Here is a 15,760-nt window from a genome sequence, read left to right as displayed (position 1 = left end):
AAAAAATCTTATTCTTGTATGTCACATTTGCTCTGTGTTCACAGACAGAGGTCAAAAGGCAGTTTATCTTACAATTAATTTTCTTTAGGACTGCAGAGTTCCAGGATTTCCTAAGGTAGACTCTCTGACCTGCTGTTAAGAGTGAAATAAAGGGCTATCGGGTGTCAGGTTTTGCCTAACACACAACATTTAAATGACTAAGTCAACTGTACAAACATTTCAAAAGGTATTTCAGTAGTTGTGAAAGTCCATTTTTGTACTTGTGTAATGAAAAGAAATATTTTAATAGGATGAAAACAAATCCAAATACTTTACGTGTTGATGTGTAAAGGATGTTTTCTGAAACCCAATTTTCACAGATTGTTAATACACTATATAGTTTTATCAGTAAAGCTGTTAGTGGAAAGTTTGGACATTTCTTGGAAATTTACTGTATCTAGATTTCACTATGCTACCACATCATGGTTTAGTAATGCATTTATTAAAAGTGAGTGTTTAAACAAACTGAGAAACACTCCTGCACTGATGGCAATGATATTAGTAACCTAAATGTAGGTCATGGGTGAAGTGTCCCCTATATGTGGGCTAGATTTTTGTAATACACAGAGCAAACTTTAGTCCACTTAGTCAAACAAAAAAGGGTTTTTTTTGGTACTACAGAAATGATGAGCTCACATATTTGAAGGTGCAATCAAATGTGAGAATGAAGAAACATGCGACTCTGTAAACAATTTCCCAAGGATCACACAATGTGAGACCTGTTATGAGTCAATTACATTACAGTTAGGTCCAGTAGATTTTTCAAGTTACTTGACCTGCAGGTCTAGAAACATTTTTATTTAAAAAAAAAAAATTCAGGCCTGATGTAGCAAACCAATATAAAGAACTATAGCTCACATTTCAGATCTCTATATTTTCTCATTAAGTGTTACAACAAAATTATTTAACTGTATTTCCATAGTGATTTTACACATGAGACTTACCGGATCATTTTTTATATTCAGTAATTTTTCCTCGAATCCTAAAGTTTGAATAACGGCAAACTGAAATGGGGTGACATTTGAGACAAAGGTCAAAATAAGGTTGCTAAAGAAAAAGGGGATTTTAAATTAACGTAAAAAACACTAAGAAGTATTGCTTGCTGCAACACTCCCAAAGGTGGTTGAGGACATAGGATAAAAGAGGAAGCCACTCGGGCAACTTCAGGGCTCATTCCTGGGTAAGAGCGGCTACCAAAGTGATAAAGTACTTTCAGAAGGGGCCGTGTCTCAACTACATGGAACGTCCCGATAATGGGTTACAGTTAAGGAGGGAAACTTAGGATACTGCAAGAATCAATTATGAGCCTGGACAAGTCCTCTGCAAATAGTCTATGCTGCACACCTCACCATGATGCTCTGCAGCAAGATATCTAACATCGGGGGTTGCCCGGACATATCCAGATTTGATGTGCACCTCCAAAACTCTGGGCGTGTGCCTGAAAGCTCTTGGTTTTGTAGTTACTGTGACTCATAAATGTGTGGAACTTATGCTAAGAAGTGCATGCCTTTACCGTTCTGAACTGCAATGACATGTTATTTAGCATTCATGTAGCACACAGCTGCTACGAATGTGGCACTCTTTCTGTAATCATTACAGATGGAGCCGTATGTTTGGTTGCAGAGATGAGACGTATGACCTAAGTGAGAAACTTTGAGGGAGGTACTTGAGGTCTTGACACATGGTCTACTTGTATTGCTGCAATCTTCACAATACGGATACGTGTAGGATGTTTGTAGTGATGTGTACAATGAACAGGGTGTTCTTTAGGACGCATGTAATCTAGGTATCTGTTGAAAGAATAGTAGCATGGTGGGGGTACAATCCCATCGTCATAAGGGGGTGGTAAATGTAGAGAATGGACGTTAGTCAGGTAACATCCAAAGTTACTTTATTTATGAGCAAGCGGCGAACGGTCCCTTCTACATCCTCCTCCGCTCCCTGTCCAACCGCAACCACCCTTGCGCACCAGCCCTCCACATTCCTTTCATGAATCAATCCAATTGTTGCTACGTTACCATGGAGCACGTAGCTACATACCAAATACCACATTTCCCTTTACCCAACAAAACAAAATGAATTAAAAACAACACACTTGCAGCTACCTCTGGATGATACTGCATATATATAACTCAATCAATGTAAAATACATTTTTTAAAATAATATACATATTAAATTAGAATGTCCTAACATATTCTTTAAAAAAAAAAAAAATCTCCTAATTCCTTACAAACTCATTGTACTTATTTGGAACCTTCACATTCCTTCCCAACCGTGTAAGTACACAATTCCAAACAGGTATGGACACAACATTTCCACTCTCCCCAGGATTAGACCTAATGTTAGAATTCCCAACATTTCTCGCAGTACAACTTTTTTCCATTACAGCATCCCACAACCAATCATTAGTATGATCACTGTTCAATTACTCAGATACTTCCTTCAGCCAATCTAAATTCTTGTTACATCTTGACAATCTACAAAAATGCCACACTTTCCCATCACTTAATGCAAATTTCGAAAACACCTCCTTAACTTGCATTGGTTTGATAAATTTACTACAACCTTTCCTAGTTTTGTGTCCCACTTTAACTCCCACCCACTCACCAGACTCCAATTTAACGCCCCTCACTCCATCTTTCCGGTTGTAATATTCCCTGAACAACATCTGCACATCTTTTACATTTTTCTTTACCACCAAGGGAGACCATTTACCACATAAGCTCATATCCATCCATGCCTTATTATCCTTAGAACACGGCTCCCTTCCTCTCGGAATTTTAAAAGGACTGTACCCTGTTAATGTTGGTGTGATTCTGTAAACCCATATAGCTTTAGCCACTTCTCTCTCCCAATCTAACCCTGCATTTATGTCCGCATGAACACTTCCCATTATGATTAGTAAATCTCTCTACTGCTCCATTCCCCGCAGGATGATAGGAATGGCATTAAAGGGAGACATACTCCAGTCTAATTAGGAAACTGTTCTACTTCCCAGCTGTGAACTGTGGGCCATTATCACTAATTATACTTTTGGAAATTCCCTCTCAAAAAATATTTTCTCAAGAAATGAAATTACTATTTTAGTATCAACTGCCTCGTTCATTTCTATCTCCGGCCACTTCCAATAATTATCTATCACAACTATAATGTACTTAGTCACTCCCTCTTCATTCAAAATAGGGCCTACTATATCTATGCTTAATGGTGGCCTAAATGTAGATTGTGTCTTATCAGCACTTGTTCACATCAGGCAATTCCTTACCATTTTCTCCACTTCAACATCCATACCTGGCCAGCAATAAACTGATTTAACTCTTTTCTTTAACTTAACAATGGCAAGGTGACCTTCAGGACAAATTTATAATATTTTGCTTCTCAAATCCTTAGATGGAACTAATCTTTTTCCACTTAAAATATATCCAGCAACATTAAGCGATAACTTTTCTCTTACTTCCCAAAGTTGTCTACATTCATCCTGCAATTTACTTTTCTCTCCCCAACCTTTAGTTATAAACTCCCTCACTTGCGATAAACATACATCCTTCTCATAGTTCAATTTCCATTCATCCACTAAAATAGCTGTGCAATCTTCCAAAACCATAGCCACATTATATTCATCCCATTCACTCTCCTCCTGTATAATATCTTCATTCAATGGCAATGGTAAGCTACTCACATGATCAGCAACCTTATTTTTGTTTCCAGGTAAACATTCTACATCGCACACGAAATCTAACAATCGCAATGTCAACCTAGCTATTCATGGCGTAGCCCTATTTATGTTACTTGTTGTCAAAAAAATTCTCAAAAGGTTTGTGGTCAGTGCGTAATTTGAATTTGGAACCCCATACATACTGCCTGAACTTCTCCATACCCCACACAGCTGCCAACATTTCCTTTTCAATCACCAAGAATGTTTTCTCAAACGGAGTTAAAGAACGAGAAGCATACGCTATAGAACAATCTTCACCCCAATCATTTAACTGTGTTAATACTGCACCCAAACCTTTGCCACTTGCATCTGTGGCCACAACACTACAGGCATTGATATCAAAACCTTGTAATGGTACAGCAGAACATATATTAGTTTTAATGTTCTCAAAATCCATCGGAAGTTCCTCATTCCAAACTAACTCTTTATTTATCTTCAACAAATGTCTCAACCCATGCGTTTTCATTGCAAAGTTCCATACAAATTTAGAATAAAATTCTGCTAGACCCAAAAACGATTTAAGTTCCTCCTTCGATGTAGGAGCTGGGGCATTTTTCACAGCTTTAACTATTTTGTTCCTTGGAGAAATACCATCCATCCCCACTTCATGTCCTAGATACATTACTGAATTCACTGCAATTTTGCATTTCTTCAATTCCACTGTCAATCCATTGTCATTCAGTGTTCTCAATACTTCTTCTAACTTGCCATGTTCCACTTTGTCTTTCCCCATTATTAAGATGTCATCTTGGAAGTATGTAAATCCATTGATCTTCTTAAAGAGTTTATGCATTAACCGCTGAAACCAACCCAAACGGCATGCGTACACACTTCTAATATCCACAAGGTGTGATAAATAAGGTTAAACTTCTACATTCCAGATGTAATTCTATCTGATAGTAAGCGGAAGTAAAGTCTATTTGGGAAACCACTTCACATCCTTGGTTTGTGCCAACAGTTCATCAATCTTTGGAAGTGGATGTTTCTCCACTACAAAATTCTTGTTTAAATCCTTCAAATCGATGCATAGCCTCAACTGGTTTCCGTGCTACAACCAGAGGTGCCAATCATTTCGCACTCTCCACAGGTTCTATGATTCCTCTTAGTTCCAATTTATCTAATTCCTCCATTACTTCCTTTCTTATCCCAAGTGGTATATTCCTTGCTTTGTGGCATCTTGGTATAGCTCCCTCCTTTAGCACTATCTTGTGTACATACCCATGCAATTCTCTCACCTTGCCAGAAAATACTGTGGGATTTTTTTTCCTCCATTCTCTCACTTACTAATATACTGTCAGTTCATCCACTGATAAAACATGTTCTTTACTGTTAGGATCTAACGTTATACCCAGTTTTCCTTGGTCAAGCCATCCTAACACTGAAGGTCCTTTTTTAGCTACGTATAATTTTCCCTGAGATTTTCTTCCTTGAAATTCAAATGTGACTATTTTATAACCTATCATGGGAATCTTTTCACCAGTGAATGTAACAGGATGAACATCCATAGTATTTAACTCTTGACCTAAAGTTTTTGCAAACTTTTCCTTCCATATTGGTGTACAATAGTGTATGGTGACCCAGAGTCAGCTATCATGTCAATGTCAACTTTACCAATTGTCACGTTACACATGGGTCCCTTCTTATTCTCTCCATACATATCTAAAACCGCATCCCCTCCAATACTCAATATGCCTTCTCCCATTTGAGTCATCTCCCTCAAATTCGTCCTTTTCATCTTCCAAAATGCAACACACAGGGCCTCATTATGACCCTGGCGGGCGGCGGAGGCCGCCCGCCAGGATCGCGCCCTCCAAATTACCGCGCCGCGGTCAAAAGACCGCGGCGGGTATTACGAGTTTTCCCCTGGGCTGGCAGGCGGTTCCAGTTAAACCGCCCGCCAGCCCAGGGGAAAACGACCTTCCCACGAGGATGCCGGCTCGTAATCGAGCCGGCGGAGTGGGAAGGTGCGACGGGTGCTACTGCACCCGTCGCGTATTTCACTGTCTGCAAGGCAGACAGTGAAATACATTTTGGGGCCCTCTTACGGGGGCCCCTGCCGTGCCCATGCCATTGGCATGGGCACGGCAGGGGCCCCCAGGGGCCCCGCGACCCCCCCTACCGCCATCCTGTTCATGGCGGCTTTCCCGCCATGAACTGGATGGCGGTAGGGGGGGTCAGAATCCTCATGGCTGCGGAGCGCGCTCCGCAGCCATGGAGGATTCCAATGAGCAGCGGAAAGTCAGCGGGAGACCGTTGACTTTCCGCTTCTGACCGCGGCTGAACCGCCGCGGTCAGAATGCTCATTGGAGCACCGCCAGCCTGTCGGCGGTGCTCCCGTGGTCGGTGGCCCTGGCGGCCACCGGCCGCCAGGGTCAGAATGACCCTCACAGTCTCCTTACTGTCTCTTCCTTTCCTCTTCCTGCATACTTTTGCAAAATGTCCCAGAATTCCACAATATGAACATTTACTTTTAATTGCTGGACAATTCTTATCTCCTGCAAAATGTCCCATGTTTCCACACCTAAAACATTCTTGACCTTTAATGTTCACTTTCCTTCCACTATTGCTTCCACTACCTTTGAAGAATTTAGCAGTAGACTTCTAGTTTGTCTTATATTTACTAACACTACTATTTGACACTTTGCAGACTGATTCTTCTCCATTTTCTCCCTTACGTGTGGCTTTCGCACATCTTTTTGAAAGTTCAGCTTTCTTCACTATGGCTATTATTTCTCAGAGTGGAGCTTCCCCACAAACCCACAATTTTCCTTGTATGCGGTCATTGTTCAAATGCATAACTATTTGATCTCTAATTAGGTCTTCTTGTAATGCTCCAAATTTACACGGTATTGCCATTTTTTTTAAGGCAGATACATAATTCTCAATTGATTTTGCCATATTTTGTTTCCTCTGAAAAAAATCTGTCAATAGCCACACATACAGTAGGGTGATGGTAAGCATCCAAATCTTCTAAGGTGTCTTTGAATGAATTGATGGTCTCCTCCGTCCTTTGCTTCTTCTCCATTTGAGTATATAAACCTAACCCTTCTAGTCCTAAACTAACAATATATATTTTTTTTTCCTTTGACAAATTAATTCTTGGTAAGACATGCTTCGCAACGGCTAACGCGTTTGGATATAACAATCTTGCACTACACGCTGGGATTACATTGAATATTTACCCCAGTCAATTAAACTGTACGCTCACCGGAGTTGAATAATTGAATACTCCGCATTGGCTATTTTACTTCTTCCGCCTCCTTCCGACGTGTCCGATGCTTGGTTTTACTCGCAAGACCACTTCCGCATTCCGCTTGCTCTCCGTACGGAAAGTGCCTTGGGCTATTCCCAGGTCCCCCTTCCTCGTTCTGCACTTGTCACCAATTTGTAAAGAATGGACATTAGCCAGGTAACATCCAAAGTTACTTTATTTATGAGCAAGCGGCGAACAGCCCCTCCTACATCCTCCTCTGCTCGCTGTCCAAAGACCACAACCCTCGAGCACCAGCCCTCCACATTCCTTTCCCGAATATCTCCACTTGTTGCTACATTACCATGGAGCACGTAGCTACATACCAATACCACAGTAAAGCTTCAAAACACTACATTAACCCAAGTGTATATTTGTCAGTGGCATTCATCCAAACAGGAGAAGTATAGACCGAAGAAAATCCAGACACCTGAGTAAAGGGTTTAGACAGTCATCTTCGAAGCAGTTAAGGCACAATGAAAATACATCTATAGGAACCCCAGTAAAAGGTGTACAGAGGTCCGCCACATAAAACCTTGTGTGTTCAGTAAACTATGTCCATCTCCTACTCTTGTCCCTCCCCCTTTATTTTTTCCATATACCTCGTAGCTGATTAGTTAAGGATAGACAAGGAAAGACTGAGATTGAGTCTTTCTGGCACAAAGAAATCACGTTCAATAAACTTGTATAGGCTCAGCACATGAATGAGTCAACATAGATATCACACAAGTAGTTCATGCATTATCACAGCAAAATGCATAACCTTCTAAAGATTGAGATAATATTGCATGTAAGCATCAGCGAAGCACTTCATCATACCAGCTACGCCCCCCTTGATATACAAAGAAGCAATTATTGACCTTGACAAAATAATTAAAGAAAACCAAAGAACTATAGAAGTATACATGGCCATTCGTTAATTAAAATACTTGCCTACCAGCAATGATTAAAAATGTACATGAGACTACTACCAAAAGGAGAACTCCAGTGCACTCTTTGCTAATCCATTACACTGCCTCTTTTACATACTCTGATCATGATAAAGCACACCCCTGGTTCTTCTGAGCAAACAAGCCAAAAATCCAGTAGCCATGCTCAGCAAACCCAGGCAGCAGGAACCACGAACAAAGAACCACACACTGTAGGCAGGTCAGGAACAGACAGCAGCATATGAGCTAGAAAAATGCAATACAATCGGGCAAGACCACACACAGCAGGGAACCAGTCAGGGACCAAACATTGCTGCACTGACCAAGTACACATTCCTGAAGAAACCCTTCCAAACTAACTGAATAGTAAGGTGGTAAGCCCCTTGCTGCATTACAGATACATAGATGGTGGTTAGTGACGAACGGTACAATAAGTAAATAGAACATTACTTATAAAGTGACCGACCACCAGTACGCTACTTACTCAGCCCATAGGTGACGTTCAGATGTCTCCCATCAGAGATTGATATTTTAATGTCTTGTGTACACATCAGATTTGTCAGTAATTTCAGTTCTTTGGGGTCGCACAACACCCAATCCCATGGCTGAATACAGTCTGTGATCCGTCTGGGAGTGAGCAGGGCTCTTGTTGTGTAACCTTCCATAGGATTGGCGCATGATTGGCAAATTATCCAGTCCTAGTGCGCTACACAGAATTTCCGAAGCACTTGTTGGCTGTGAAGTCAGCACGTGCCTGTCCGCTTTGTAACCATTGTCTGAGCCGCCCTTCAGTAGTTGGCAGCTGCACCGCAGCTTGGAACGTGCTACACTTTGCTGCAGGTGACCTAAGGCCACTTAGTCATGGACCGGGATGATTTCTTGCAGTAGGACCTGCTGCTTTCACCTATTGTTTTGGATGTAGGGAGAGTTGGGGAGGGGAGAAGTAGAAGTAGTGCATTTGTAGGTAGCAGACTTACGCTATACTTACCCAAAGTTCTTGAGAGTAAATTAATTTGAAATCTGTCACATATTTGCTAGTATTATGCTGCGAGAAAGATCAGTGAGTCTACAGGTTTTAAAAATAGCAATTAGCTCTCCAGTGCCATCACAGAAAATGGTGTCAAGTGAACTGGCCACAGCATGATTGTGATATCACTGAAATGGACTACAAGCATTTCAGTTTTTCTTGAATTCTGGATGCCTGTAGTTTCGCACTGTAGCATTTAGATAGTACTTGCTACCACTGTGGGTTGCTGAAGTGTGAGCCCTCATGGATAAAACACGCTATACTGAGCATGGTGCTACACTTGATTTGCATGGTGTTTAAATCCTATGTGGAAATATTCCCATGTCTTGCTTGATGACCATTAGTGTCACATCATTTAACAAGTAGTGATGTGCAAAGTGTGAGGTTTTTTATGACTTGCAGCTATGCTCCGCTTTTCAAGCCTCACTATAATATTTTCATTTTGTCTTCTCAATCCAGTTTGTTAGTTGAGTTTTCCATTAAGATCTTATGAACCTAGGTAGGCATGGCTAGAAGCTTCGGAGGTCTATCAGTAGTGTGACCAGATTTTGAAAAGAAAAAACCAGGACAGGTCAGTCATGTAATAATCATTTTATGTAGCTCGGAGCTAGTCTAGACCTTAAGGGCGGAATCTTTTTTAAATCTTCCGATGCTTAGCAGCGTGAATCATATTTCTTCAGTTATTCCACGTTTGTCCAGTTGGTGTGAAGAGGGCATTGGCAGTGTACTGATCCGAGTATGATATTGACTGAAAAATATGTCATGGAGTGGTTCTAACATAGGTCGAATAACTGGTCCATACGATTAATGCGTTTATTGCGAAGCCTGGCTCAAGGGCTGTCCACTTTAAATATTAGGTAGAATTTGAATAGTATCGACTATCCCGGAATGACTGTTCTTTGCGTGGAATGCGGCATTGCAACAGTCGTTATTATGGCCACAGCCTGTGGGTAGCACAAAACATGTCTTATCTCACCAGCATGGATGCAGATTTCCTCATGTCGGCAGGTACTTCTAATATGACATCATCATTTGCAGTGTTTTCTGATAACTAGTGCTACTTATCACTTCAAGGACTCCGTGGATCTCCAAACCCTCTTTTGTAAATGAATAACTAGCACAAAGAAACGGGGATAAACGTTAAAAATGTTTTTCCTAAAACCAAATCTAGTGTATCACAGAATGTGGAAATAAATGCAGCTATGCATGACATTGCCAGCGACAATAATATGAACATTCCTAACACGGTTAATAGGTTCCTAGCATCTTAACACCTTGGCTTCTTATAAACCCAAGTCAAAAAGGAAGATCATCCTAGAGTCATTCGAAGTCATCTGATGACTTCAGCTGGGCTATTACTGTAATTATCTTGGGAAGTCATCCGAAACAACCCTGAAGTATGTGTATAGGGCGAAATATTTAAATGAGAGGACTCTCTAGAGTCTTCAGAGAAACTACTCCGGGATTGCTTCCTGATTACTTCAGTGGAAAACATGTGATCATCTTTAACTACTACAGGATGATCCCATGATGATTTCGGGGCTTAAGCTGTGTTATTCCAGGATGGGTGCCTGATTACTTCAGTGGAAAACATGTGATGATCATTTACTACGGTCGGATGGTCCTGTGATGATTTCAGGATTAGGTTGGTTTACTCCAGGATGATCCAATGAGTATTTCATGACGGATTTCTATTATTAAGCAATGATCTTGAGATGACTGCAGAATGAGACTCAATTACTCGAGAATGACTCCATGATATCTTTAGAATGGGGCTCTACTACGATGATTTTATGACAAGGATGTACTACATTAAGATTGGTTCTGGCTGCATTACTGCATAATGATTTCCGTATGGGCATGCTTTACTCTAGATAATGACCTTGAGTAGTAATGGGTAAACCTTATGTGACATATCCAGGAAGTTGTGAAATCCACAATTTTATTAGTTTGTTGTCAGAGCAGATTACTGCTGCAGAAGCAAGAATTGGTAAATCCAATAGGTCTTGCATGTTCAACCATATGGCTTGTCAATGTTTTTTTGCAGACGGTCTGCAGTACTGGCAAAAATAAAAAATCTCAAAGTGTGATGCGTGTGCCAATGTCACGTGTACACATCATGATACTATAGTGGCTAAGGATGACATAAGCGCACTTGCATCACCATGCATACACGCTATACTGCATGAAACAGCCACTGTTTTAATTATTGTTTTATTTACAATTGCAAGATGGGGGACTCATCTTTGAGGGCAGGTAGATAAAAAAAAAAAAAAGTAAAGATCTTAAAAGGTGCACAAAAAATCTACTGAAAACAGAGAGGGCCAGCTAGCTAATGCGAGCTGCCGGGCCATTAGGAAAAAAAAGAAAAAAAATGTTAAGGACTGACAGGAGGAGAGCAACGGAAGAGCATGTGGTGGGAGTAGTAAATGTATACGGTCAATGGGTAGTTAAAAAGGTAGCAACAGCGGCGCCTGAGGCAATGAAATCAGTAAAAAGCAAGCAGGAGTGGGAAGCAAGCCGTGGACAAGCTGTGGGTAGTGGAAGAAGAGCAAAATGCAACACCTGAAAGCAGTAAGGAAGAGAGTAAGAAAGCACATGTTTTATAGAGAAGTGCTAAGGAAAACAAGCATTCGCACTGCCAATAGTTCTCTATGCAAGAGCTATTGGCTTGGCCAATTTGTTTTAGCTATGTTGTACACCAGCTTGGCAGCTCTTCAACATGGCTTAAAGCTAGTGGCATGAAGGAGAGTGGTGTGAAGTGTCATGGAGTAGAGTGGGGTGTTATGCAGGGGCTTAGAGAGTCGTGGGGTGGAGTGTCGAAGATTGGAGTGGCATAGTGTTGTGGAGTGACTAGTGTATTGTAGAGTGGAAGGACATAGTGGAGTAGAATATCGTTTAGTGTAGTGGCATAGTGTGTTGTGGAGTATTATAGAGCAAAGTGGCATAGAGTGGTGTAAATTGTCGTGGAGTGGCATACAGTGTCATGCAGTAGAGTGGGGTGTTTTGCAGTGGCTTAAAGAGTCTTGGGCTGGTGTAGAGTAGACTGGAGTTTCGTAGACTGGAGTGGCATAGTGTTGTGAAGTGACTAGTGTATAGTAGAGTGGAAGGACAGAGTGGAGTAGAATATTGTTGAGCAGAGTGTCGTGGAGTGGCATAGGGCCTCATTATGAGTGTGGTGGGCAGCAGAGGCCGCCACCAAACTCTTCCCGCCCTTAGGCCGCCTGAACCCTGCCTGCCCTATTAAGAGTTAACCACAGGGCCAGCAGGCCGGAAACAGAGTTTCCACCTGCCGGCCCAGCGGTGAACAGGGCCTTAACATTGCAGCCGGCTCCTAGTGGAGCCGACTGCAATGTGGAGGTGCTGCGGGAGCAGCAGCTCCTGTCGCACATTCCACTGACCCTCTGGTGACCGCCAAGGTCATAATGAGGCCCATAGTGTGTTGTGGAGTGGTATAGAGCAGAGTGGAGAAGAGCGGCATAGACATAGAGTTGCATGGAGTGGAGTGGCGTGGAGTGCTGGAGTGACACAGAGTGAAGTACTGTGCCATAGAATAGAGTGGATAAAGTGACATAGAGGGAGTTGCTGAGAGTGGAGTAGTATCGTAGAGTGGCATTGAGTAGAATGTCAGAGTGGACTAGCGTTGAACGGAGGTGAGAGAGGAGTGTTGCAGAGTGAAGAGTGAAGTGGCATAAAATACAGTGTTGCAGAGTAAAGTTGCATAGAGTACAGCGGATTACAGTGCACTGCTTTGAGTAAAGTGGTGCAGAGCACAGTGGAGTGGTGCAGCGTAGATTGCAGTGCTTAACCTGCAATGGAGTGGAGGGGCGCAGAGTGGAGCAGTGTGGTCTGAAGTGCATTGGCATAGAGATTGTTTCAGAGTAGAGTGAAGTTGTAGAAGGTAAAGTGGAGTGGTGCAGGATAGGGTGTAGAGATGACTGGTGTAAAGCAGACTAGAGTGGCATACAATGTAATGGCATGGAGATAAGTGGTGCAGAGTAGTGTAGAGTGCAGTCTTTAAGAGTTGAGTGTCAGAGTGGTGTAGTGTATGGTGGCGTGCGATGTGGTTTTGAGCAGAGTGGTGTAGAGTTCACTGCATACAGTCTAGGGGTGTAGAGTGCAGTGGAGTAGAATAGCACAGAGTGCAATACAGTGGCAGAGAGTAGAATGCTTCAGAGTAGAGTGAAGTGGTGGAGAGTGCAGTGGGATAGAGTAGAGTGCCACAGAGTGCAGTATTGTAGAGTGCAGTGGTCCAGAGTAGATTAGAGTGGCTTCAAGTGGATTGGCATAGGGTGCAGTGGCATAGTGTGGAGTGATGCAGAGTGGAGTGACGTAGAATGCATTGGCATAGAGTGGAGAAGAGTGGTAGAGTAGACTGCAGTGGCGTAGAGTAGTGTGGCAGAGTGCACTGTTGCAGAGTAGACTGTCGTAGAGTGCAATGGTATATAGTAGAGTGGCAGAGTGCATTGGCATAGTGCAGAGAAGGACAGTGGCACAGAGTGAAATGGTGTAGAGTGTTGCAGAGTATAGTGGCGTAGAGTACAGTGGTATTGTTTTTGAGTAGTGTTGTAGAGTGCATTGGCATACAGCATAGCAGTTAAGAGTAGAGTTCAGTGGCGTAGAGTGGTGCAGGATAGATTGGAGTAGCACACAGATTGTTTCAGCGTAGAGTGAAGTGGTGCAGAGTAAAGTGGTGCAGAGTGGAGTGGTATGAAGTGCAGAGTGGCATAGAGTGGATGACAAAGTGAAGTGGCATAGAGTGGATCACAAAGTGAAGTGGCATAGAGTGCAGGGTGGCAGAGTAGAGTGGCGATGTGTAGAGTGGTGCATAGTAGAGAAGAGTTGGGTAGAATGTATTGGCAAAGAGTGATGCAGAATAGTCACACACTGAAGCAGCATAGAGTGTAATGGCGCAGAGTAGACTGCAGTGTAGAGAAGCGTAGAGTGGTGCAGAGTTGAGTGGCGTGGGGTAAAGTGTAGTATGCATGGTGTGGCACTGCAATGCCATTACAGACAACACATCTTCAATTGGAGTGACCATTACATTTGCACAGACATACAGTTTTACTGATAAAAGTGTACAGCGCACAAACTATAATGCATGGGAATGTCATCACCTAGAACTGATTTGTTTTGATGACATTAAAATATTTGCAGAATTACCGCCAACAGCCAGCATGACTGTTGCATAAATCCTCATACTTTGAAACCAGAGAAAGGAGTGTTGCAGGTGGCCGAATTTTGAGTAATGGCAGGTTGGGATATGAGATGTGAAAGAAAAGTTGCGCAGTGAAAGGCGGACGTCATGCACTTTACTGTACACAACAGAGTCTCGCAAGCGCATGCACTCACAGACTCAACCCTAAAAATGACAACGGGATAGTATGCTGAAACTGAGACAAAGTGGAAATACAGAAGTAAGGCAGAGTGAAGGGTGAATGGAGAGAAGGGAAGGAGTGAGGTGAGAAGAGGAAGAAAAGCTACCACCTCTTTCAAAATAAAATCAGACAGTCTATCCTATACAGACAGGTTTCCACATGCACTCTTGAACTGATAAAGAACAAAAATGCAGCTCAGTCTGCACAGCTGTTGCAGAGATGTGCGCATACACTCTACTACACTCCTTAAGGAATTCCCACATTTGCAGCACTGTCTAGAGTTGCCACGTGACAGGTTTTCTACCATCACCACCAGTACTTTAATGTCCTGATCAGTACAAAGGTAAGGAGGATTATCTAAAGCCAGTATATTTAGCCTTTACCTGTAAATACTTTAACTAAAAATATAATTACAAAGCGCTTTTAAAAGGGTTATAACACTGAACTAAAGATCCTTAACTAATAATTAAAGTAGTAAAAGACAACAATTTACAATGCATTATTTTTTTAAAGTCCTGTGTAGCATCACATCTGGCTCTTTACAGACTGTTAAAAGAAAAAGAAACGACTGGTATTTTACTGTTGGTGTTGGAAAGGGGGCAATTTAGCAGTCCCAAAGAAACCACCACCTTCATGTATTCTAATTCACAGGTTATTTCTATTCCTCTACGAAGAAAGCCACAATGTTTAAGTCGCACAAAGGAGAGATGGAGTCCTGTATTCACCTCTCTCTCACATAAAGCACATTTTGGCGCCGCACAAAGAATGACAGGCTCCCGCCCTTGAAACAAAGCGCTGCGTTTACGAGAATTCAAAGTGAGAGGAGGCGGCAAAAATCTCACCCGCCTCTTCCCCCTGTCCCACCATCCAAAAATACGCCAAAACAAAGCAATGGTTTCTTCTCTCCCTCCCTACTGAGCTCAGCCCGAATCTGCAGTGTCCGTGCAACAGAACTTCTCGAAACTCCTCCGTCGCCCTGCTTGTTTACCAGTAGGCTTCCGCTTCCGTTTCGAGGCGAGATGATAATGTATGAATGTGAGAAATAGAAAACGGACTTTAAACACACACGGTATAACTTGGCGGCCATCAAACATTGGCTCAGGCTCCGTAACCCGAGGCTTGAATATTTGGCATGTCAGCATGCCAAATGCTGTGAAAGATTTTGACAGAAGCAGAAACCTAAAAAAGAATGCGTTCCTTAATATGGACACACAGCATACCTTTTCTTGGTGAAAATAGCTATTTATTCTTTGTCACAGCTAGTGCCTCGGAATGATAAGCAGTGCCAGGTTGAAAGCCACATCTCTCTTTACCGCTCCTGGAGTTGTTGCTGCAAATCGACATGGCCGATGGTGTGATATTCCTGACACTGAGTGCCTTTAAATTATGGCCTAACATGAGTGACAATTGAGTCTGATGTT

At 42.3% G+C, this 15,760-nt stretch overlaps 1 protein-coding gene across 4 annotated transcripts in view; it reads right to left on the bottom strand.

Moving 5' to 3' along the window:
• Positions 1-15,346, bottom strand: part of DET1 (DET1 partner of COP1 E3 ubiquitin ligase) — a 64,053-nt gene extending 48,707 nt beyond the window's left edge. The window contains exon 1 of one of the 4 annotated variants that reach the window (XM_069222719.1): positions 15,255-15,346. The gene's annotated coding sequence lies outside the window, so the exon portion shown is untranslated. Of the gene's footprint in view, positions 1-6,963; positions 7,829-15,064 lie in introns of those variants that run through there. The other 3 variants (XM_069222718.1, XM_069222717.1, XM_069222720.1) reach the window with 3 other exon arrangements.
• Positions 15,347-15,760: the final 414 nt, after the last annotated feature.

The sequence above is a fragment of the Pleurodeles waltl genome, chromosome 3_1 (genome assembly GCF_031143425.1).
Source record: "Pleurodeles waltl isolate 20211129_DDA chromosome 3_1, aPleWal1.hap1.20221129, whole genome shotgun sequence".
Classification (NCBI taxonomy): domain Eukaryota; kingdom Metazoa; phylum Chordata; class Amphibia; order Caudata; family Salamandridae; genus Pleurodeles; species Pleurodeles waltl.
The sequence above is the reverse complement of the archived record's forward strand: the minus strand, read 5'-3'. Positions and strand labels throughout refer to the sequence as shown.